Here is a 23,638-nt window from a genome sequence, read left to right as displayed (position 1 = left end):
TAGTCTTTGCTAAGAATTCATAGAAATAATCTCTCTCCATTAAAAAAAAAAAGTTACATATAGTTCCCAAGATCAGACTCATCATTTTAACATAGATATCCTGACCACATACCAGAGAGTATGCTCCTCACTACACATATATCTTCTGTAATTCTCATAACAACCCTGGAAGATGGGGTTACTCTGTGCAAGTTTACAGATGGAGAAATAGAGACTTGGGGGTGGTGCTGAGTAAGTTGCCAATGGTCAGTAGTGAGCAGGGGCAGGGCTCTGGATTTAAATCAAGGGCTGACTCCAGGGTACACATTCAACATGGACAACTCTGAACTACTCACCGTAGAGAATGCTAGGGAGCACCCACATTCTTTGGTGGCCTAATCTTATTTTTATGATCCTTAGTTGTCTTCTGACTGTGAAACATAACTAATGTTAAGAGGAAGAGCTGATATTTTAAAGTTTCATTTGTCTGGAAGAAAATAATGAAGGCAGAAACTCTATTCGTTTATTAAGATCTCCTAAGTTAGAATGATTTTGTATCTGGAAAAATATGTGGTCCAGTGACAAGAGTGGGTGGGCATTTCATTGTGAGCTCCTTTTATGATGCCTATTGCAGTTCTCCTGCTGTGTGACTTTTTTTTTCCCCCAGAAAGCCACAGTGCTGCCTTATTCCTACTTAAAAAAATCATTAGGGTAGTTGTATCACAGAAGAAGGAAAAAAAGGACATGTGTGATCTGTGGATGAAATAGAGTAGTTGCCCCACACGAGCTCAGGTTTTTTCATGTGTTGGCTGTGAGCCTGTCCTCATGCTGGGGTGGAGAAGCTCATTATTGCTCATACTAACCAAGAAACAGGGCTGGGCAAAGGGGAGAGGGAGACCAAAGGCGCAGAGTGCTCCCACCAAATTGGACCCTGGAAAGTCTGACACCAGAGCATCTACTAAAGGCACTCGGCAGCCACTTGCTTTTTACAAAGAAACTGCAGGGATAAAGGGGGTCATTCTGGTAGATTGGAGCATCACCCAGTATTTGCCAGTGGATAGAAGGGTCATGGGGTTGGTGGCCACACAGTACAACAGGTGCAAAAGTAGCAGACACTCATTTGTCTGGCCTGTAAATACCCAGTTTTGATGTTTTGTTGAATCTGCAGCTCTCCTAGAAGCATAATGAAGTGTCCACAACTCAGAAAGTCTTTCAAGGATTAAACAGTGCATCTCCCTTTCACTCCTCCTTTCCACTTCTATCTTCTTGGCTGCTCTCAATGTTTGCCTTGATGAACTTTTGCCACTGGAGTTGGTGTGCTCTGCCTAAATGGCATTTCAGCATGGATGTCCCCAGGTGCCTAGCATCCTTGCCTAGATTAACGTGTCAGTGGCATATGGTGCAAATGGCCTGTCATTCAGTCTCAGAATCAGTTTAAAATATCTGCCAGGCTGCTGACTTCTTTGGCATAACGCCTTATGGCCCCAGTGTTTGAGGAAGGAGAGCAACGTTGTCTAAAAAAATTAGTTAGAGTGAATTTTCTCATACAAGAGCCAGTTTCTGGCTTCCTGCCCTTCCCCAGTTCTCTCTCCCTCTTCCCTCCTTGCTATCTTAGCTAATGAAACAAACATACTTACTGAGGCTGAGTGCCTACGACAGAGGATAATTTTGCAAGCAGTTCTCATTGTAGTGGTCCCATTTTGGCTCCATATTGTGCTCTTTTTCTGTAAAGAGAAGTATCTTGCTTGCGCTTTTCAGACACTGCTGCATTTGATCCTCTTAAAGCCCCATTGTAGGGATTAGCTCCATTTTGCAGACAAGAAAATTGAGGCTCAGAGACATTTAAAAATTTGACCAAGACATTCTACAAAAAAGTGTCAGAGTAACAAGTCAAACCCAGGTCCATCTGACCCCTGAATTCTTTTCACTCTGTTAAGTCCATGCAGAGACCACTGTGTGAACTGATGCTGTGCCCACGTCTAAGCGTGTCTGGGGCGGGGACAATTCCGTACTGCAGTTCAATGGGTAGAACTCACAGTGGTCAGCAGCTCTGTAGGTGCTGTCAGCAAATGCTCCTGGCTTCTTGTACAAACTCCTCCTCATGCTCTTCTCTCTGTGTGTTTAATGGTGGGTCATTGTTACTCTTTAGTTGCCTGATGGGTTTCTCGCTCCTAAATCCAAGTGACAAAGCCGATCCTGCTGTCCTTGGGATTATCCCCTCTTGATGAGTGATGACCTGAGGACTGGAGCCAGCCAACCTGCAGGCAGAGAGAGGAGGATGTCAAAGGTTCCTCCAGCTCAATTTGAATTGATGAACCAGAATAATTCTGGCAGCAGGGCTCATGGAATTGGCCTCAACCAGCAATCTTTCTCAATTTTTGTCTTTGAGGTGGTATTTTGGCAGTTTTTCACTTACACTCTCTCTTTTCTACTATAGAAAACCACTCTACTACCAGGGTTAGCTGTCATCACAACACCAAACAATATCATTGAGTAGATGGCACCCAGTGGCTACTCACTCCTGCCTATATGCTATACTTTGCAAGAAACTTTCACTTAAAATGCCCCCCAGTTCTTTACTCTGTCATCAAAATTCTATATGCACTTCAAGGCCCTGCTCAATTCATCTCCTCAAAGAAACCTCTTTCAAATCAGTCTACCCCACTGATGGTTTCTTTATTCCAAGTTCCTCACAATGGTAATAATAGCATTTAAGAAATTACCTAATTGTTTAATTACTTGAACAAGTAATATCATATGGCCCAACATTTAAACATGTATGGAGGGTACAAGGGCTTTCTAGGTGGCTCAGTGGTAAAGAATCCTTCTGCCAATGCAGGAGACTCCAGTTCGATCCTTGGGTTGGGAAGATTCCCTGGAGTAGGAAATGGCAACCCACTCCAGCATTCTTGCCTGGGAAATCCCATGGACAGAGTAGCCTGGCAGGCTATAGTTCACGCAGTCTCAAGAGTCAGACATGACTTAGCAACCCAACAACAACAACAACAAAGGGTACAAATAATAGAGTGAAAAGTTAAGTCTTTTGTCAGCTCCCCATCTCAGAGGCACCCTATGCCCAATTCCTTTTGCCTCTTGCTGACCCTTCCAGAGATATCTTAATACATAAAGGTACATATACTTTTAAAAAATTCACCAACAATATATGAGACTGATTGTTAACATGTATGAGCAGCAGTTATGCAAGACACACTGTGCCATGGCCTTTATATGAATTATTTTTACTGAATCCTACCCAAAACTTTATGAGGTGGGTATTCATACATATTTTACAAATAAGGAAATAGAAGTTCAGAAAAGTTAAGCCACTCTGCCCACAATCACACAGTTATAATGTGGCAGAACTAGAATGAATTCGATCTCAGACTTTCTGGCTTCAGAGTCCAAGCCCTTAATCACCATGCCATATGCCTTAAAACGACTCCCTAGATGTTTCATACACACATCAAGTTTTGTAGCTAGATTCAAGGGTACCTCGGAAGAAAAAAAGTGTAGTATAGTGGAAGGAACAAGTACTTGGGAACCTAATTCTAGCTACAGAACTTACTAGCTATGTAACCATAAGTAAGTTTCCTAAACTCGGAGTCCTTTTCTGTAAAATGGGAAAATGCTAACCTCACAGGGAGGCAGGAGTGTTGGAAGGATTCGGGGAAATAAAGAATGTAAAGTACCTGGTATGTAAGAGGTAGTCAGAAATGGTAGCTACCTTATCAAGAGTCGATTCTTTCTTTTTTTTTTAGTACATTTTCCAGCTTTTCAAATTTTAATTGGAGAATAATTGCTGTACAATGTGGTGTTAGTCTCCACCGTACAATAACATGTATCAGCCAGAAGCACAGTATACATATGTCTCTTCCCTGTTGACCCTCCTTCCCATCCCCCACCCCATCTCACCACTCCAGGTTGTCACAGAGCACTGGATTGAGCTCCCTGTGTTATACAGCAACTTCCCACCAGCTATCATTTTTATATATGGGAACATATATGTTTCAATGCTACTCTCACAATTTATCCCATCGTCTCCTTCCCCAGCTGTGTCCCCAGGTCTGCTCTCTATGTGAGGTGGATGAACCTAGACCCTGTTATGCAGAGTGAAGTAAGTCAGAAAGAGAAAAACAAAATATTGTATATTAATGCATATACATTGAATCTAGTAAAATGGTACTGATGAACCTATTTGCAGGGCAGGAATGAATTGCCAGCTTTAAAAGCCCTGTGCCCAGCAGGAAGGAAATACCCGCGTGATGTTAGGCATAATACAGATCTAGCCTGTGGACAGCAGGAAAATCCCACACAGAAGCTCCTAAAGTAAATGCAAGGTAATAGGCTCTCACACCTAATGCCCATGGGGCTCTCTCAAAGGGAACAGCTGATTATTTGCTGGCTCTTCAAAGATATGTATGGGGGGTGGGGGTGGGAGGGAGGTTCAAGAGGGAGGGAATATAAGTATACATATAGCTGCATCACAAACCTCCAAGACCAGCAAACAGAAATGGACTGTGGACTAATACAGTATATTAACACATCTATATGGAATTTAGAAAGATGGTAACGATGACCCTATATGCGAGATAGCAAAAGAGACAGAGATAAAGAACAGACTTCTGGACTCTGTGAGAGAAGGTGAGGGTAGGATGATTTGAGAAACTAGCACTGAAACATGTATATTATCATATGTGAAATAGATCGCCAATCCAGGTTCGATGCATGAGACAGAGTGCTCAGGGCTGGTGCGCTGGACGACCCTGAGGGATGGGATGGGGAGGGAGGTGGAAGGGGGTTCAGAATGGGGGACCCATGTACACCCATGGCTGATTCAGGTCAAGGTATGGCAAAAACCACTACAATATTGTAAAGTAATTAGCCTCCAATTAAAATAAATTAATTTAAAAAAAAAGAAATGGAGTGTGGAGGAAGACTGAGGAAGCATACTTTGGAACATTTTTCCTCCAGATACCCTCAGAGTAGCTCCTTCACCTCCTTCCAGTCACCTCCTCAGGGATTTCTCCTGACTTGCAACCTGCTCCCTTCCCAACTTGACCTATAATTTTTTCCATAACACTTTTTACCATCTATTGTGTGACATAATTATCCTGTTTACTTCGTATGTTTTCATTGTCTGACTTCTCCAGAATGTAGCTCCCTGAGGGCAGGGGTCTTTGTTTTTTTTTTTTCACTAAGATATCCTGGCACATGATAAGTACTCAATTGATATTTGTTGGAGGAATATATTTTTAAGATAACCTCAGTTTACATGACTTCACAGACTCAAGACTAGAAGTCAGTTCTTCTGTCCCCCAAACTAGTTGTCTTTCCACCAAATCATCTTTCAAGATAGAGGAGCACATGTCTAAGATTGGGGAATGATTTAGCTGGTTCAGGAATCCAGACAAAACTGGAAACAAGTGCATCTAGACAAAAAAATAACTGAACCATAGAAGGGATGGTAGGAAAAAAATAAACATAGATGTGGGTGGTTTTGGGGTTTTTTGTTTGTTTTTTCAAAATTTTGTTTAAGTACCCAAGACTGTGCTGTCAGTTTATCTAGTGAAATAAGATTCATGATCAATGTGTGGAGATGGAAATTTCAGACCTCATTATACATAAACTGAAGATGATTCCTTTGCTGTCACTGCGGCATTTGACACGCCAGTGAAAATGAAAGGCAATCTGTCTCAGGCGCCCCTTTTAGCTTTGACAGATGTGGAAATGTATGAGTTTGGGGTGCTAATTTTTGGTTGGACATCAAATGTGAGCATGTCCAGTGATGCAGCTGTAGAAGCTACCATCCAGCTCATATTCTAGGGCTGAAGTCCTAGAGAAGCACTTAATTTCAGTCCAGGACATCCTCCTCCAGCCCTACTTCTCTTTTTTTTTTCTTTAATTGGAACTTTAACTAGGACCTGAAACACATAACTTTATTTTTAAACTTATTCATTTATTTTTGGCCACACTGTGCAGCATGTGGGATTAGTTTCCCAACCAGGAATCGAACCTAGGTCTCCTGCATTGCAGGCAGTTTTTACCATCTGAGCCACCAGGGAAGCCCTGGGAAGTTAATGATTATTGGTTGCAAAAATAAAAATAGAAAAGGGAAGAAAAAAGAAAGAAATGTATTGTATTTCATTAAAAAAAAAAAAGAGAGAGAGAAGATTTATTATAATGAGACAGAGATTGACTTTGGGTGATCATGATGTCAATGTAGATTCATCCTTGGTAAAAAATATACTACTCTGGTGAGTGATGTTGATAATGAAAATGCTATGCTTGTGTGGGGGCAGGAGGTAAAGGGGAACTGTATCTCCTCTTGATTGTGTTGTGAACTGAAAACTGCTCTAAAGAAATAAGGTATTAAACAAAAAGAAACAGACAAAGAAATAAAGAAATATTTGTGAGACAAGTAGTAGAGTCAGGCATCAGAGGAATTGTTGTGGACAATGTCCTGTGTTTGCAGGCTCCCCCTCACTGCCTTCACTAACTCATCTTTTCTTTCAGTGACTTTGCTCCCATGCTCCTGCAGACACCCCTCTTCCCCTTACTATCTTCCCACATGTTCTTCAATGCACATTATCCCCCCACCCAAACAGGCACTCTTAATCCAAGTCTATCTAACTTTCTACCTACCTATTCTCTTAGAATACATTCATGAGAAAGAAATTCTGATTGGCTTAGCTCATGGGTTAAGAAAGGTCATGTGGACAAAACATGGCAGCCTGAGGTTCACATCTTTGGAGGGTCTGTAGAGAGGAATGTTCTCAATGAAAATGGTGTGGGCTGGGCAGGTAACTCAAACAGACCCACCATACTCCTCGATATGGTCACTCCAATTCTTCTCCCATTGTAGTGCACTACCCACTCCACCTGCAGAGAACTACACCCCCATTTCCTAAAAACATCATGCTCTTTTTCATATTCCCAATACCAGCCAAAATCTTCCCCTCCTTACCTTCTTGGAAATCTCATCTTTATTCTTTCATAGTCAGTTTGAATGTCGTCTCCTCTATGAAGCCCACCCTGGCCCCTGTTAGTTGCCCTGTTCTCTGGGAAGGCTTAGCATTTTGCACATAGCTCCAATAGACTATATATATATATATATATATCATTCCACTTTGAAATTGTTTGCCCCCTTGATAGATTATGAGCTTTTTTCTTTTAAAATTATTTTTATTGGCAGGCATCATTACCAGCATCTAGGATAGAGCTGGGCTCACAGTTAGAAGTCCAAAAAACTTGTTGAATGGATGAAGATATAAGTGACCAGAATCACTAAACCAAAAGCTCTCAAAGTGGCTCCTGGACCCGCAGTATCAGATTCATCTAAGAACTTGTTAGAAACGCAAATTCTTAGGCCCCATCATAGACCTAATGAATCAAAAACTCTGAGAATAGGTGTAGTAGGCAGAATGTTGACCCTCCCCAAAGATGTCCACATTTTAACCCATGGAATCTCTGAATATCTTACACTATATAGCAAAGGGAAATTGAAGCTGCAGGTGGAATTAAGATTGCTCATCATCTGATTTTACAATAAAGAAGTTATCCTGGACTATCCAGGTAGACCCAGTTTAATCACAAGCGTCCTTAAATGGGGAAGAAGGAGACAGAAGAGTCAGAACCAGAGAGATATCATCATGAGAAAGACTTGACCAGCCATTGCTGGCTTTGAAGATGAAAGTGGGACACTAGCCAAGGAATGTACACAGCCTTTAGAAGCTAGTAAGAAAACTATTCTCCCCCAAAACCTCCAGAAAGGAACTCAGCCCTGCTGAAACCTTGGTTTTTGCTCAACTAGACCCATTTTGGACTTTTGAATTTCAGAGCTATAAGACATTTGAGTTGTTTCAAACCACTAAGTTTGTGATAATTTGTTATAGCAGCAATTGGAAACTAATATAGTAGGGTCCAGCCATCTGTGTTTAGGAAGCCTTCCAGGCAATGCTGAAGTTTCCTCCCACTCAAGCACCTACTCTACTACACTCCTCCTGTATTTGCTAGTTTGACTATCTGTACTGTTTATCACTGCATCCCAGCTCCTAGCCCAGTGCTGGCACTCAGTTGCAGTGGTAGCAAATACTCATTGAGAATGTCTATGTGTAAAGTCCTATTGTAACTCAGTCCCTCATAATAACCCTATAAAGTAAGCAATATTACTGTCCCATATTTTACAGATGAGAAAACAGATACACAGAGAAGAAAATCAACATTCCCAAGGCTTCCCAGCTTGTAAGTGGCAAAGCCAGGATTTAAGCTCAGTCTTACTCCAGAGTCCATGCTCTGACCCTAGGCTCTGTGGTCTCCAGGCAGGGGACGATGTGTAACTGATTGGTGAATGAATTGACTACTTAATAAATAAATAATAAACAATAACTTTCACCTGAGGACTTTAGAAGGTTGTGTGGGAAGCTGCAGTAGAGTTCTAAAGGGCTGTCATCCTACGCCTGATTCCGTGGAGGGGAGAAGACACGATTTTCACTTGTGTGTGTGTAGGACACAGGAATATGGAAAGGCACTTGGGACTGAAAGGGAACTTGACTGGCTAAAGGGGGCTGAGGGTGAGACAGCAGAGGGTGCTCCTTGGGTAGGGATTGTGGCTTCTAGGAATGAGGGAAGTGGGAGTTAAAGGTAACAGGAAAGGCAAGGCTAGACCTGCCTTTTCACCTTGTTATTACTGGTATCCAACCTAGGCTGGAAAAACCATAGCTTTGACTATATGGACATATGTCAACAAAGTGATGTCTCTTTTTTTTAATAAGCTGTCTAGGTTTGTCATAGTTTTTCTTTTAAGGAACAAAAGTCTTTTAATTTTGTGACTGCAGTCACCATCCACAGTTTTTGGAGCCCAAGAAAATAAAATCTGCCACTGTTCCAATAATCATGTACGGATGTGAGAGTTCGACCAGAAAGAAGGCTGAGCACCAAAGAACTGATGGTTTTGAACTGCGGTGCTGGAGAAGACTATTGAGAGTCTCTTGGACAGCAAGGAGACCAAACCAGTCAATACTAAAGGAGACCAACCCTGAATATTCACTGGAAAGACTGATACTGAAGCTGAAGCTCTAATTCTAATACTTTGGCCACCTGATGCAAAGAGCCTACTCATTGGAAAAGACCCTGATGCTGGGAAAGATTGAAGGCAGGAGGAGAAGAGGGTGAATGAGATGGTTGGATGGTATCACCGACTCAATGGACATGAGTTTGAGCAAACCCCAGGAGATAATGAAGGACAGGGAAGTCTGGTGTGCTGCAGTCCATGGTGTTGCAAAGAGTCAGACATGACTTAGCAACTGAACAACAACAAACAACAACCTAGGCTGACACCTCGGAGGCCCAGAGAGCATGAATTAGCAATATATGTTTGTTGAAGAAAAGAGAATTTTAGTGTGAAATTGTTCTAAGATCTGCTGGACTTTGTTTCAAGGTGTTCAAGGAAGACCTCTGATTAAATTCACCAGAACTCTCAGCTGTGATGTGGATGGTGTGAAGGACAAGGTTGAGTCAAAAACCAGTAAACTGAAGGACATGGAAACATGAGGGATATAGATAGAAGAGGTGCAGATAAGTGTTTGAGACCTGGTGTCCAAGGAATGTGGCCACTTCCACTCAGGGACTTGGGGCCCTAGCTGAGGAAGGGGACTCTAGCATTTATTTAGTGCCCTCTGTGTCAGGGAGAAGGCAATGGCACCCCACTCCAGTGCTCTTGCCTGGAAAATCCCATGGACAGAGGAGCCTGGTAGGCTACAGTCCATGGGGTTGCTAAGAGTCGGACATGACTGAGCGACTTCACTTTCACTTTTCCCTTTCATGCACTGGAGAAGAAAATGGCAACCCACTCCAGTATTCTTGCCTGGAGAATCCCAGGGACGGCGGAGCCTGGTGGGCTGCCGTCTATGGGGTTGTACAGAGTCGGACACGACTGAAGTGACTTAGCAGCAGCAGCTCTGTGTCAGGCATGGAGCTCGGTGCTTTCCCCTATTTGAAAACATTGAAGCAAAGTGTCCCAATGTATGGGCAGAGCACAGGAAAAGGAAATCAAGGGAAAGATAACCAGAGCCCCTGTGTTGGCAGACAGGGTCCAGGCTCTCTCCCCAGGGAACAAGCTTGACCTATTGGGTTGGGGCTATGGCAGGGTCAGGCCCCAGAACCTTGAAACAGATGCCAGAAATAGGAACTTGGGTTGAGTTCTGTCAATGAAGCACAGTTATCCTAACTAAGGCAGAGGGAGGGGACAATGAGAGGCAAGGGGTAGAATTATATATGAGAGGCTAACACAGAAGTCAGTGCAAGGTGATGAGCCATTGTTTTTAGGGAAGAAAGAGGCAGAGTTAACATACGTGATGGTGGTAGGAAAACTCCTTATTGAAGAAAGGTGTGGTGTGGAGGTCAGGAGGAGAGAAGGTTTATAAAGAGCTGAGTCCAAGATGCAGCACATAACGCGTCCTTAATATATGCCAGTCATAACTCATCCCAAGGACAGGAGGTGCTGCTCCTCACCCACATGTGGGGATGTGTCCTAGAACACGTCACCTCTATGGACCATGTCTGGAGGAAACACAGGCCAATGGAATAAAATAGGAAAGTGAAAAATCTGCATATGTTTATTTTTTTCTCTTGATCAAGGAAATTCAGGCAATTAATATTTGAAAGGAATCTGAAGCAAACAGAATGGAATCAAGCGTTTCCCCATATTAATGTCATATGACCCCCCCACTGCCTCCAGAGCCATTTTGGTTGTGCTAAGAAGACCATGCCCACAGCGCCTCATTAAAACTTCCTTAACAGGAGCTCTACCACCCATGAAAAACTGTTTTCTTCTCCCTTCCTGTAAAATCAACCCAGCTGCCTCTGAAGAGAGACTCTCAAAGAAATGACACTGGAGTATAATTAGTAATGTCTCTTCTTCAGTTTCCTACTTCGTTATACACCTTCATGATATTCCACCATGCTGAGAGTTCCCTGGATGGGAAAACCGGCCCCTGACCTCAGGCTTTGTTTGTTTATTCCATTTTCTCCTTCCTTAGAATCAGCCAGCAGAAACTTTCCAGAAAGTAGAATTTGTTTGAAAACCATCCAAGCTTCATTCCAGCACTGTGACCTTCCAAATGTCCTTCTGCTATGGATGGTTTTAGTGTGGGTGCTTCTGTCCAAGAAGCCAAAAGAGAGGCTTTTGCTATTCAAATAGAATTGGAATCAACTGGCCTAGAAGTCTTAGAAAAACTGAGAGATGGTGGTCTGGGGGCTATACAGCCAGGTAGTGACTTAGTGATTCAAGAAGCTTTTTTCTCTCCTAACTGGCATATCAATTGTCACAGGCTTTCTGCACTGTGACATCTTCATTGGAAAGACTGATGCTGAAGCTGAAGCTCCAATACTCTGGTCACCTGATGTGAAGAGCCGACTCATTGAAAAAGACCCTGATGCTGGGAAAGATGGAGGGCAGGAGGAGAAGGGGGTGACAGAGGATGAGATGGTTGGATGGCATCACCAACTCAATGGACATGAGTTTGAGCAAGCTCTGAGAGATAGGGAAGGACGGGGAAGCCTTGTATGCTGCAGTCCTTGGGGTCTCAAAGAGTCAGAGATGACTTAGCGACTGAAGAACAATCTTGTTTACCTTACTAACAAATTTTTTCATTTGGAGTTCTCATCTTCTCATTACTGGTGACAGTGCTATCAGAGCCCCCTTCACAATCATACAATCTGGGCAATATTCCTACTTCTGTATTGATTCTTCACACATTATCTGACTCCAAGCCACCTCAGAATGTCAGAATCTGCACCCAGTCTATATATTTGGCCTTGTCCGGCTTCTCAGCTATCTGTCTTTGATACGTGTTTCTCTTCTAGCAGGCTTTGTGTAAGGCAAAGACTCTTTCTGGAGGTATTCTTTGCATCTTTTTTTTTAAAGTGTATTATCAGTCAGCATCAATTATAATGAGGCATTTTTAGTAGGGTTTGATAATGTCGAACCAGGGAACAGTGGCCTCTGAGCTGCGATCCTGCCAGCTGCATTTTATTAACCCAAGTCAGGGTGCTAAGTTGATTTTCAGACTTGATTGACAGAACCCTTTCAGCATAAACCCTGGAAAACTATTAGGAGGCAAGAATCCCATTGAGGCATTCTGCCAGTAATAGTTTTAATGCAGAAATGCATTTGATCAGGAGCATGCTGAGCTTGTATCATTTCCAGAGTGAGTAGCAATGTGGTTCCAGCGTCATTTACCACAACCAATCATGGTACATCCTGACAATATTTAAAACAGAATTGGATTAAGAAAAATGCACTCTCAAGATTGTGGTCTGAGAGGCAAAATACAAGAATTTTCCATGGATCTCGTTTTGTCTCTCTTTCATTACAATAATAAGCTGAAGAAGAAGAAAGGGGGGAAAAAACACTTTGAGGACAAAAGGTAGGAAAAAAGTGTAAAAAGCAAAACAATTGCTTTTTGACAGCAATTCGATGACCTGTCCTTTCCTTCAGTTCTCTTTTCCACTGCAGCAGATCTCCTCGATTCAAGGGTCAGACAGTCTTTCTTTAAGCACCAGACTCACTTCTCAAAATCAGGAAATGTGTTTCTCAGCCCTACTCACCACTCTTAACCTCCACAAAAGGTAATATTTCTAATAAGTAAAAATCCCTGTAATATAAAATATCAGCTTTAAAGCCAATGATTTGTTCAGAAGGTTCTGCTCCAGTGGCAACACTGGCTGATCTATGGACCAACAGAGAGGTGTCTTCTAGATATTTCACGTCTTCAGAAGATGTGACAGCTGTTGCTATCTTCTGATTCAGCCAGCCACAAGTCTCGCTGAGATGGTACACTTGTAGTACTGTTCAAGAAATCAAATATCAAATACTTTTCTTTTTCTATTTTTCAAATAGTTTTATCAAGTAAGTGGGGCTTAACCTGTTGGATCATAGGTAAAGAATCCCATTGACAAGCAGGAGACATGGGTTTGATCCCTGGGTAGGGAAGATTCCCTGGAGCAGGAAATGGCAACCCACTCCAGTATTCTTGCCGGGAGAATTCCATGCACAGAGGAGCCTGGTGTGCTGCAGTTCATGGGGTCTCAAAAGAGTCAGACATAGCAACCAAAGAACAACACTGAGTAATTAGAATACAAAAGTAATATGTTTTGTATACTCATTGAAAAGAAAGCAGAAAATAGAGAGGAAAGCAATGGCAACTAAGGATATCATCCAGAGATAAAAACATTGTTTGTATTCCGGCATCATCCACTCACATATTTAGAAACAAAAATGATTTTATCAAGTTACATACTGTGGTATAACCTGCTTTTTGTCATTCAGCAATATGCTATAAACATTTTTTCAAAGTCAATAACTATGAATCTACATCACACGTTCAAAGCTGCAGAATAGTACTGTAAATTATTTTAACTAATCCTCTTCTGGAGTACATGTAGGCTCCCTTTTTTTGTTGTTCCTCTTTTAAATAATACTGGAACAACATCCATGCTGTACACCAACGGTCCTCAAATTTTAATGTTACTAAGAATCATCTGAGGTATTCTAAATGTATGCATGCACGGGCCCCACATCTAGAGATTCTGCTTCAGTAAGAAAGGTGTAAGACGCAGAAATCCACATCTTACCAGGACTGTACAGGTGATGTTGATGCTGGTAGTCCTCGTACCACACTTTGAGTAGTAGACATCTGTAGAAACTTGTCTGATGACTTCTTTAGAATAAAGCTATAGAAGTGAGGTTGTTATTTCATCAAAGGCTATGCTGTTTCACTGGAGTAGGAAATGGCAACCCACTCCAGTATTCTTGCCTGGAGAACTCCACAGACAGAGGAGTCTGGAGGGCTACAGTCCACGGGGCTGCAAAGAGTCAGACACAACTGAGCAACTGAGCACACTGTTTCCACAACCTATCTCATTTGTAGTTATCTTGTAGGTAAAAAAAAAAAAAAAAAAGACCAAGTCATAAAAGTAAGTACATGCTCTAAAGTAGGAAGTACGTTTGAGGTATGGGTGAACAGAGTAAATCTGTCCAAGCGCCCCCAGAATCAGCCCTTCAGGCATCTGTGGGGAACCTAAATTGTCCCTAAGCAACCCTTTATCTCTTCCACTGAAACCTGGAAACAAGCAGAGTTGAGGAGGAAAGGGGTGAAGACACAAGTTAAGGGTGGTTTCAGTATCTTGATTGGAGAAGTTGGTTCTTGAGAGGGGAGGTGTCTGCCACTGACATTTGCAGAGGAGATTGCTGCCAACAAGAGGTCACCAACCGAGAAAGCTATATCCCCAAACTCCACTGGTATAAAATTCCCAAGCTCCCCTGGTATAAAATTCATGTTTGCCTGGCATCCTATATCCAACCCAGGTCATCTAGGAGTTTGAGAGCTATGAGTAAGAAAAAATTCAGGTATGACTCCATTTCCAGGATAAGAGCAGTCTTAAGTCAGCATACACACACTCACTCACATAGACAAAGGCAGGTACGCATTCCCCTGCTTACAATCTCCAAACTCTAGAAGGAGAAGGTTTCCAATATAATCTTCACCTAAGAACAATTTTGTACAAGGCCACAAAGTATGAAAATTGATCCAATTTGAATCACGTAAGAAAAAAAAGTCTTCCTTTTCTTTTTTTTGATTTGGTAAATGTTATTGAAGTAGGATATACCTTCAAGAAAGTATTCAGACCATAAGTCTATAAACTCAATACATTTTGACAAAGGGAACATATTGGTATAACCAGCATCCAGATCAAGAAGTAGAGAAATATCTCAACCCCAGATATCTCCTGGTATTGGCTTGCAGTCACTGTTTTAACCAAATGTAGCCACCATTCTGGTTTCTAATAGGTTTAATTAGTTTGATCTATTTTTGAACTTTATATACACAGAATAATATCATTCATGTACCCTTTCAAAACTATTTTTGACCAGATTTTATAGATCATTAACTTAACTCCTCATGTCATGTGCAGCAAAGCCCCAATACTGAAGCACAGATATGTCCCCCAAAGAAACTGAAAAGCATATACTTTAAAGATGTCAGTGTCCATTCATGCCATTAAAATTAGATACCTTCAGCTAAGCGGATCCCAGTTGAATCTCGTGTGTATCTATGCTATAGTAATAAGGATCCTAAAAGGCTACTCCTGGGGTTCAAGGTGGTTCAGTGGTAAAGAATCTGCCTGTCAATGCAGGAGACATGGGTTTGATCCCTGACCCAGGAAGATCCCATAAGCCTCAGAGCAATTAAGCCTGTGTGCCACAACCCTTCAGCTGGTGCTCTAGAGCCCGAGAGGCACCACTACTGAGCCCACATGCCACAGCTACTGAAGCCCGCACGCCCTAGAGCCTGTGTCGTGCAACAAGACAAGCCTCAGCAATGAGAAGCCCGAGCACTGCAACTGGAGAGCAGCCCCGCTTGTCATAACCAGAGTAAAGCTAGGACAGCAACAAAGACCTTGCACAGCCAAAAGTAAATAAATTAATGAAATCATTGAAAAAAGAAAGGCTACTTCCTGGTGTGCATGACAGACAACTTGATAAGCGGTGTCATGCAGCGAAGAAACAGATTAGCTTTGGAAATATACAGAACTAAGTTTGAATAGAATCATCTCCACTTACTAGTTTGTACTAGCTTCATGAAGTCATGTGATCTCTCTGGGGATCAGTTACTTCTACACCTAGGAGATGGGGGAAATATCTCATTTGTATCTCATTTAACAGGGTTACTGTGAAAATTAAATACAATCACAAATGTGAAGTAGCTGGTATATAATACGTGCTCCATAAGTGCTCGTTCTCTTTTTTTTTAGAGACCAAACCCTGATTATCCATTAAATCCAGCCTATTATGTACACACAAACCAAATAAATATATTTTCCTTTTCTTTTTAATAAATACATTTTCAATGGCAACTATTAGAACCACTAACTAGCAAGTTTAAAATCACTTGAAAACCTGGTTTGTGATCTAAGGGAATTTTAAATTGGTGACACAGTCTTTTTTGGAACAGAGAAATGTCACTGTTCATTCTTTGGAAACCCAATGCGGCTTCATGTCCCTCACATTTCTCACCATGATGGCTTAGCTATTTATTTACTAATGATTTCCATCATGAAACCATGTTATCTCAGCTTCTTATGATGGCCTAAGAGCCACAAAATCATTCTTTTCCAACAAGAGCACAAATATCCAAATGCCTGTGGTTCCAGCGACATTACAGTTCTATTAATAGGCAGCATGCCAATCCGTTTACAATGGCCTTTTCAGTTAGACAAGAGCACGAGCACGTAACCGTTGTGTGACTTCTACATTGTCACTAGTATACATATTAAAATCACTGACAGATTGCTAATGAGCTGATGTTGGAATTACAGAGTAGTCTGTTATCATTTGTCCATTCACAGTTTCCTCACCAGCCCATCTGTGCTCGGAACAGAGCCACCACAGAGCACGCAGGCTGGGACAGTCTCTCCATTTACACCTTTTGCCTTCAGAGGCTTCTGGGAAAGCCCATCCCTAATTAAAGATTTTAACAAGCATATTGCCAGCTTTCTAACACTGTTATTAAACTGCTCTCTTTGTTAGAAAAGGTGCTGTTTGTCAGCAGTTTGTAGATTTAGATATTTACTATGTGTGTCTGTAGCCTGCAAAATATTTGTGTTTTTAGAATAATTCAATTAGTATGTTATGCATGTATGTACCTACATGCACAATAAATATAGCACACACAATATCAAAATTCTGTGTAATAATTCAGACTCACAAGGACAAGGAAACATGGTTTATTTTTATGAATACACAGACTTCTCTACAGAACAAGGTAGAATTGAATATTCTAAGGTTGGAACTGTTAAAATGATCAGGTTGAGATCATGACTCTGATAATTTGGGGCCAAGGCAAAATATCTTTTACTTGAAATATCTGCATAGTAAGGTGTATTGAAAAAGAATCTGATTTCCCTGGTGGAATATACTTAATTGAGAGGACAGATATTTCCTTGTACTAAAGGTTCAGCTACTGGGGCTACGGTTCTCAGTCAATGTGGGTGTGGCAGGGGCTGGGTGGGGAAGAGGGCATGGATCAGTGGGGGAGATTTTGCGGGACCCTCTCCTATCACCATCATCAAATTTTGACATTCCCTCGTTACACCTAGTTGAGAACCGCTGCTGCTTTAGAGCTCTGAGGGATGAAGAGAGATGCAAGGCTAAGAGCTTGCTGCCCCAGGAAAAGGCTCTCAGATCATTGGTCTTGGAAATGGGCTCATTTTCACTCTCCAGGGGGAGAAAAACACTGTGAGCTAGGAAGACAGTGGGGTGAAAAAAAAAAAAAAAAGACTGTCTAGGGGATAGCGCCTCCCAGGTGGCTCAGTGGGTAAAGAATCTGCCTGCAGTGCAGGAGATGCGGGTTCGATCCCTAGGTCAGCAAGATCCTCTGGAGAAGGGCACGGCAACCCACTCAAGTATTCTTGCCCACAGAATCCCATGGACAGAGGAGCCTGGAGGCCTGTGGTCCACAGGGTCACAAAAAGCTGGGAGACTGAAGCGACGGAGCACACATGCACACACATCCAGGGGATCCTGAACGGGCTGCTTTGGTTAGAGCAGAAGTTTGCGATGGGACGCTGAGAAAACAAGGTTTCAAGGCAAAAGGCCACTCTGTCAAGACTAAGGCTAGGATCTGTATGTCATTTTTGGGAGGGTTAGTTAATTGGTTTATTTTTTTCCCTTTAACATAGACTTTATTTTTAGAGCAGTTTTACATTCATGGAAAATATGAGCAGGAAGTACAGAGTTCCCATATACTCCCTGTCCCCCCTCACACACAGTTTCTAACAGTATCAACATCTCCTACTAGAGTGGTACATTTGTTATAATTGATAAGCCAACCATTTTATGGTGTCAACCGATGAACCTACATTGGTACATCACTATCACTCAAAGCCCACAGTTTATATTAGGGTGAACTCTTGGTGTTGCACATTCTATGGGTTTTGACAAATGTATAATGATATGTATCCACCATTATAGCAATATGCAGAGTTCACTGCCCTAAAAACCCTTTGTGCTTCATCTATTCATTCCTCCCTCCCCCGACCCTCTGGCCACTGATTTTTTTTTTTACTGTCTCCAAAGTTTTGCCTTCTCCAGAAGGTCATACAGCATACAGCCTTTTCAGATTGGCTTCTTTCACTTAGTAACATGCATCTAAGGTTGCACTGTCTTTTCATTGCTTGATAACTCATTCTGTTTTAATGCTGAGTGATATTCCATTGTCTGGATATAGCACAGCTTATTTATCCATTCACCTACTGAAGGACATCTTGGTTGCTTGTTTTTGCAATTGTGAATAAAAAGATGCTATAAATACCCATGAGCATGTTCTTATGTGAACATGTTTTTAACTCCTTTGGATAAATACCAACAAGTGTCTTTGCAGGATCACATGGTAAGAGTATGCTTAGTTTTGTAGGAAACTGCCAAACTATCTTCCAAAGTAGCTGTGCCATTTTGCATTCTCACCAGCAATGAATGAAAACTCCTGTTGCTCCGTATCCTCACCAACATTGGGTGTTATCAGTGTTCTGGATCTCGGGCATTCTAATAGGTGGGTAATGGCATCACATTGTTTAACAACAGATGATGTGGAACATCTTTTTATATACTTATTTTCCATCTGTATGGACCAAAGGCCATAGCTGGTGAGGTGTCTGCTATGCCCTTTGGTCCATTTTTAATTGGATTATTTTTTTATTGTTGAAGTCTACAAGTTTATGTATTTTGGGTAACAATCTTTTAATTAGATATGTCTATTGCAAATTTTTTTCCCTCAGCGTGAGACTTGTCTTCTTTCTCTTGTGACACTGTCTTTAATAGATCAAAAGTTTTTTTTTAATTTTAATGAAGTCCAACATGAAATTTTTTCTCTCTTGTATCATGCCACCGGCTTTGTATCTAAATCCAAGGTCATCTAGATTTCCTCTGATGTTATCTTCTAGGAGTTTTATGGTTTTGTGTTTAACATTTATGTCTATGGCCTATTTTGAGTTAACTTTTGTGAAGGAGATAATGTAGACTATCTTTTCTTTATTGTATTGACTTTACTCCTTTGCCAAAGTTCAGTTCACTGTTCTTGTGTGGATCTATTTCTGGACTGACTCTTTATTCTGTTCCATTTATTTGTCTGTTCTTTCACCAGTACCATCTTGTCTTGATGCCTGTAGCGTCATAGTTAGTCCTGAAGTTGGGAAGTGACAGTTCTACTTTGTTCTTCTCCTTTAATACTATGATGGGTATTCTAGATCTTTTGCCTCTCCATATCAACTTTAGAATCTGTTTGTCAATATCCGCAAAATAACTTGAAGAATTTTTATTGGGATTGCAATGAATCTGTAGATTAAGGTAAAAGAATTATATTGACAATATTGAATCTTCCTATCCATGACATGGAATAGCCATCTACTAAAATGCAGTCTTCTTTGATATCTTTCTTCACACCCTTTTAGTTTTCCTCATATAGACCTTATACATATTTTGTTAGACTCATATTTAAGTATTTCATTTTATTTTTGGGGTGCTAATGTATTTTTATTTCAATTTTCATTTGCTCATTACTGATATATAGGAAAGTGACTGACTTATGTGTTAACTTTGTACCCTGCAATCTTGTTATAAGCACTTGTTAGTTCTAGGAGGTTTTCTTTTTGTCAGTTCTCTCAGAATTTCTACATAGATGGCCCTGTCTTCCGTTTACAAAGACAGGTTTTTTCTTCCTTCCTAATCTGCACACCTTTTATTTCCTATTCTTGTTTCATTGCCAGAATTTTTGGTATCACGTTGAAAAGGAGAGATGAGAGGGGACATCCTTGCCTTGTTGTTGACCTTCAAGTTTCTCACCACTAAATATGATAGCAGCTATAGCATTTTTTGGTAAATGTTCCTTACCTAGTTGAGGAAGTTCCCTCTATTCCTAGTTTTCTGAAAGCTTTTTTCTTTTTTAATCATGAAAGGGTGTTGGATTTTGCCTCATGCTTTTTCTGTATCTATTCATATGATCATGTGGTTTTTCTTATTTAGCCTGCGGATGTGATGGGTTACATTAGCTGATACTTGAATGTTGAACCAGCCTTGCATACTGGGGATAAAACCCCCTTGGTTATGGCATATGATTCTTTTAATACATTGTTGGATTCTATTTGCTAATATTTCACTGAGGATTTTTACATCCATATTTATGAATAATGTTGGTCTGTAGCTTTTTTTTTTTTATAACGTCTGTATCTGGTTTGGTTATTAGGCTAATGCTGGCCTCACAGAATGAGTTTAGAAGTATCTTCTCTGCTTCTATCTTCTGGAAAATAATGTAGAGCATTGGTATAATTTCTTCCTTAAATGTTTGGTAGAACTCACCAATGAACCCATCCAGGCCTGGTGTTTTCTGTTTTAGAAGATTATTAATTATTGATTCAACTGATATATTTCAATTCAGATTTTCTGTTTTTTCTTGTGTGAGTTTGGGCAGATTGTATCTTTTAAGGAATTGGTCCATTTCTTCTAGGTTATTGAATTTGTGGGTGTAGAGTTGTTCATAGTATTTCTTTAGGATCCTTGTAATGTCCATGGGATATATAGTTATTCCCTCTCTATCACTTTTAATATTAGCAATTTATGTTATCATTTTGTCTTATGCAGTCTGACTAGAAGCTTATTGATTTTCTTGATTTTTTTCAAAGAAACAGCTTTGGATTTCTCTACTGATTATTTTCAGTTTCATTGATTTCTGATCTAATGGAGTTATCAAAAAGAGAATGAGTAGGTTGATTATCTGGTTGATGGGTTGGTTTTCAACAGGAACATGATCAAAAGTTACTGTGTGACAAATTTTGGAGCCTAGGTAGCTGACAGCTCTGCTGTCTTGGCTGGCTATATTCTGATCCAAGGTGATCAAGGCCAGGACAAATAGGGTGACCCGAAATCAATCAATGGGTTTTTCACCTCCAGTGGGCTGACTTGGACATTTTTCTTTGTGGCAATGGTAGAAAGCAAGAGTGAAAACAAAAACGTGGAAGCAATTTTTAGGCTTCTGTTTGTATGACATCAGTTATCATCCTGTTGGTCAAAGCAAGTCACATGGCTGAGCTCAGCCTCTGAGGAAATGGATTCCATGTCTTGATAGGGGAACTGCAAAACTACATGGTAAATGACAAGGATACAGGAAAGGGTGAAGAACTGGGGTCATAAATGCTATCAGTTTATGACACTTGAATTCAAATCCTAGCTCCTCTTGCATGAGCAAGGTTCCTGAAAATTGGCACAAAAACAGTACTAACCTCTTAGCATGGTTGTTTGTATTAAATAAAATGACCCACGTAAAATACTTGCATAGTGCCTGGCTCATGTAAGTAAATAAATCTGAAGGCACTGTCTTGCCTTTGTGGTGGCAGAAAGATGAGTTGGGATCCCAGTGGTCATTTGGGGCTGTGAGTGTGTACCAGGGTGATGCCAGTGGGAGAGAAAAGACCCAGTCAAACTTGAAAGGAACAATAAAGGACAAATTTTCAGAAAAGGTGTCTCTGGGCCTGGGTAATTAAGAAATGGTGCCTTTGGCAGAAGCAGGAGAATCAGGAAGGTTGCTGGCTTGGGGACAGATGGCTAGATGTCCACTTCACCCAGATCTCTAGCCTAGTCTCTGGGGATTTCATGAAAGGGATGTAGTGGCAGAGAGTTCAATAACAGCTCAGAATGGCACAAAACACAGTATTTAACAATCAACCAAGCCAAAGTTTTCATCCGGAAAACCTGCTACTGCTTACCATTTCTTCTATATTAGGGATGACCACTCTGAAGAAAATTTGGAAAGAAGACTCCTCATTAGTCTGATTTCCAAGAGACATTCATTCAGGCATCTGTGGTAATACCCTTGGTGAGAGTCCCAGTGGAGAGGTGATTGTTCTTACATTCACAATACAACCTGGGCTGCAAGGTGTCAGAGGTCAGGACGATGGAGGGATTTTTACCTAATCCTGTGGCTCTAGTTTTTTCTTAGCAACTTGCAAATCCAACGCATGTTCACTTGTACTAGCATAATTCCAAGTCTCCCAAGGAAGACTCTGATAGGCTATTAGTTTAAGCAATTGTCAACCAAACAAAATAGCAAATTTCCCATGTATGGAAAGATTTAGTGCAGCACAACTAGGATAAATAATGAAGGCATTTGTTTATGCCTACTTACAACATTCCTTGTAGGCAAAAAGGGGAAGAAATCATTCTAAACCTGAGAAGGCAGCCAGGGCAGGCTCATCAAAAATATGCATTTTCTTTTGTAGTCAAAGAGTGTGAGTTTGCTCTGCTTCACCTCCTGGCCTGGGCTTCTCTGATATTCTTGTAATTTAAATGAGAAAGTCATTCTAGGAATTCATCATACTTCAAACAAGCGACCCTTTTTGGATGTTGAAAGGATCTCCAGTGTTTGGGTTCACTCCTTGGTGAGGTGGTGTCATAGAGTTCTTTCTATGTCATCCAGAGAAACAGACCTTGGATAGTCTAAACAGAAGTTGTTTACCTTGTTTTTTTGCTTGTTGTGCAAATGGGCCTCAGCTTTGGAGAGGAGACAAGTACATTTCAAGCTTAGTCTAAGTCAAAATTCACCTTTGCTGTCAGTCAAACTTTGAGGGGAAAAAAAGCTTTTTATTAATTCTTGGAGTGGCCTGACTTCCACCATGGACTTTGTGGCTAAGATATCCGTAGCATCCTACAAGCTGAACCTAAGCTAATTGGGCTCAGCTTCAAAGGGCAACTTGGTTGAGGCACTCTACTCTCTGTTCTTTCTCCTGAGGAACTGGTCTCTCTGAGTTCCCCCATTTACACCTTGCCCCCCAGAAAGGAACTCCTGGTCCTCCCGGGAACAGAATCACTCAGGCAGCCATGCTGTCACAGTGTCGTATTTTAGGCTGCATCCTGACGTGGATTTCCCCCCAATCCTGAATTGTATGCATCTTTACTCTGTCCTAGAGTTATTACTTTTCTAACATCCCCACCTGGAGAAGAAAATGGCAACCCACTCCAGTGTTCTTGCCTGGAAAATCCCAGGGACGGAGGAGACTGGTGGGCTGCCGTCTATCGGGTCGCACGGAGTCGGACACAACTGAAGCGACTTAGCAGCAGCAATAGCAACATCCCCACCAGCCCAAACTGGGTGAGGTTTATTGGGAAAAGTTTCACTAGAGTCACTCTCCAGTCAACCCTATTAAAGAAGACCCCTTCTCCATTTATGCTTTATCTTCCAGTAACTGGCTTATGTCTTTGTGGCACAGAGCTTTGGAAATGCTCTCTCCCCTCTTTTACTTGCCAAATTAGGTTTGAAGAGAGGGTGCCCTGTTCCTGGATCCTAGGAAGGTGTTAAATATCTCTGCTGCTAGGAATCCAGCTAGAGACATTAACACCTACCTCCTGGCTCAAGGGTGGGTGTTAATGTTCTTGCTGCCACAGAGGACATCTTTCATCCGGGGACCTTTCCTCCAGCCAACTCTCAGCCAGTGCCAGGGCCAGGGAAAGCCTGGCCTGACTGACAAGCTTTAGTTGGTAAAAACGAAAACAACAATGCCATCATTTTAATCACTTCTAAAGCACCTTGAAAAGGAAGACAGTTCCGATGACTGA

At 41.4% G+C, this 23,638-nt stretch overlaps 1 long non-coding RNA gene across 1 annotated transcript in view; it reads right to left on the bottom strand.

Annotated features, from left to right (window-relative positions):
- Nucleotides 1-480: 480 nt before the first annotated feature.
- The window catches only part of LOC145504962 (uncharacterized), a 60,444-nt gene continuing 37,286 nt past the window's right edge, over nucleotides 481-23,638 (bottom strand). The window contains exon 4 of the long non-coding RNA XR_014052659.1: nucleotides 481-2,237. This is a non-coding gene — a long non-coding RNA (uncharacterized LOC145504962). The remainder of the gene's footprint in view (nucleotides 2,238-23,638) is intronic.

Source organism: Giraffa tippelskirchi, chromosome 5 (genome assembly GCF_054371585.1).
Source record: "Giraffa tippelskirchi isolate mGirTip1 chromosome 5, T2T-mGirTip1v1.2.pri, whole genome shotgun sequence".
Classification (NCBI taxonomy): Eukaryota; Metazoa; Chordata; class Mammalia; order Artiodactyla; family Giraffidae; genus Giraffa; species Giraffa tippelskirchi.
This window is presented reverse-complemented; position numbering and strand designations above follow the sequence as displayed.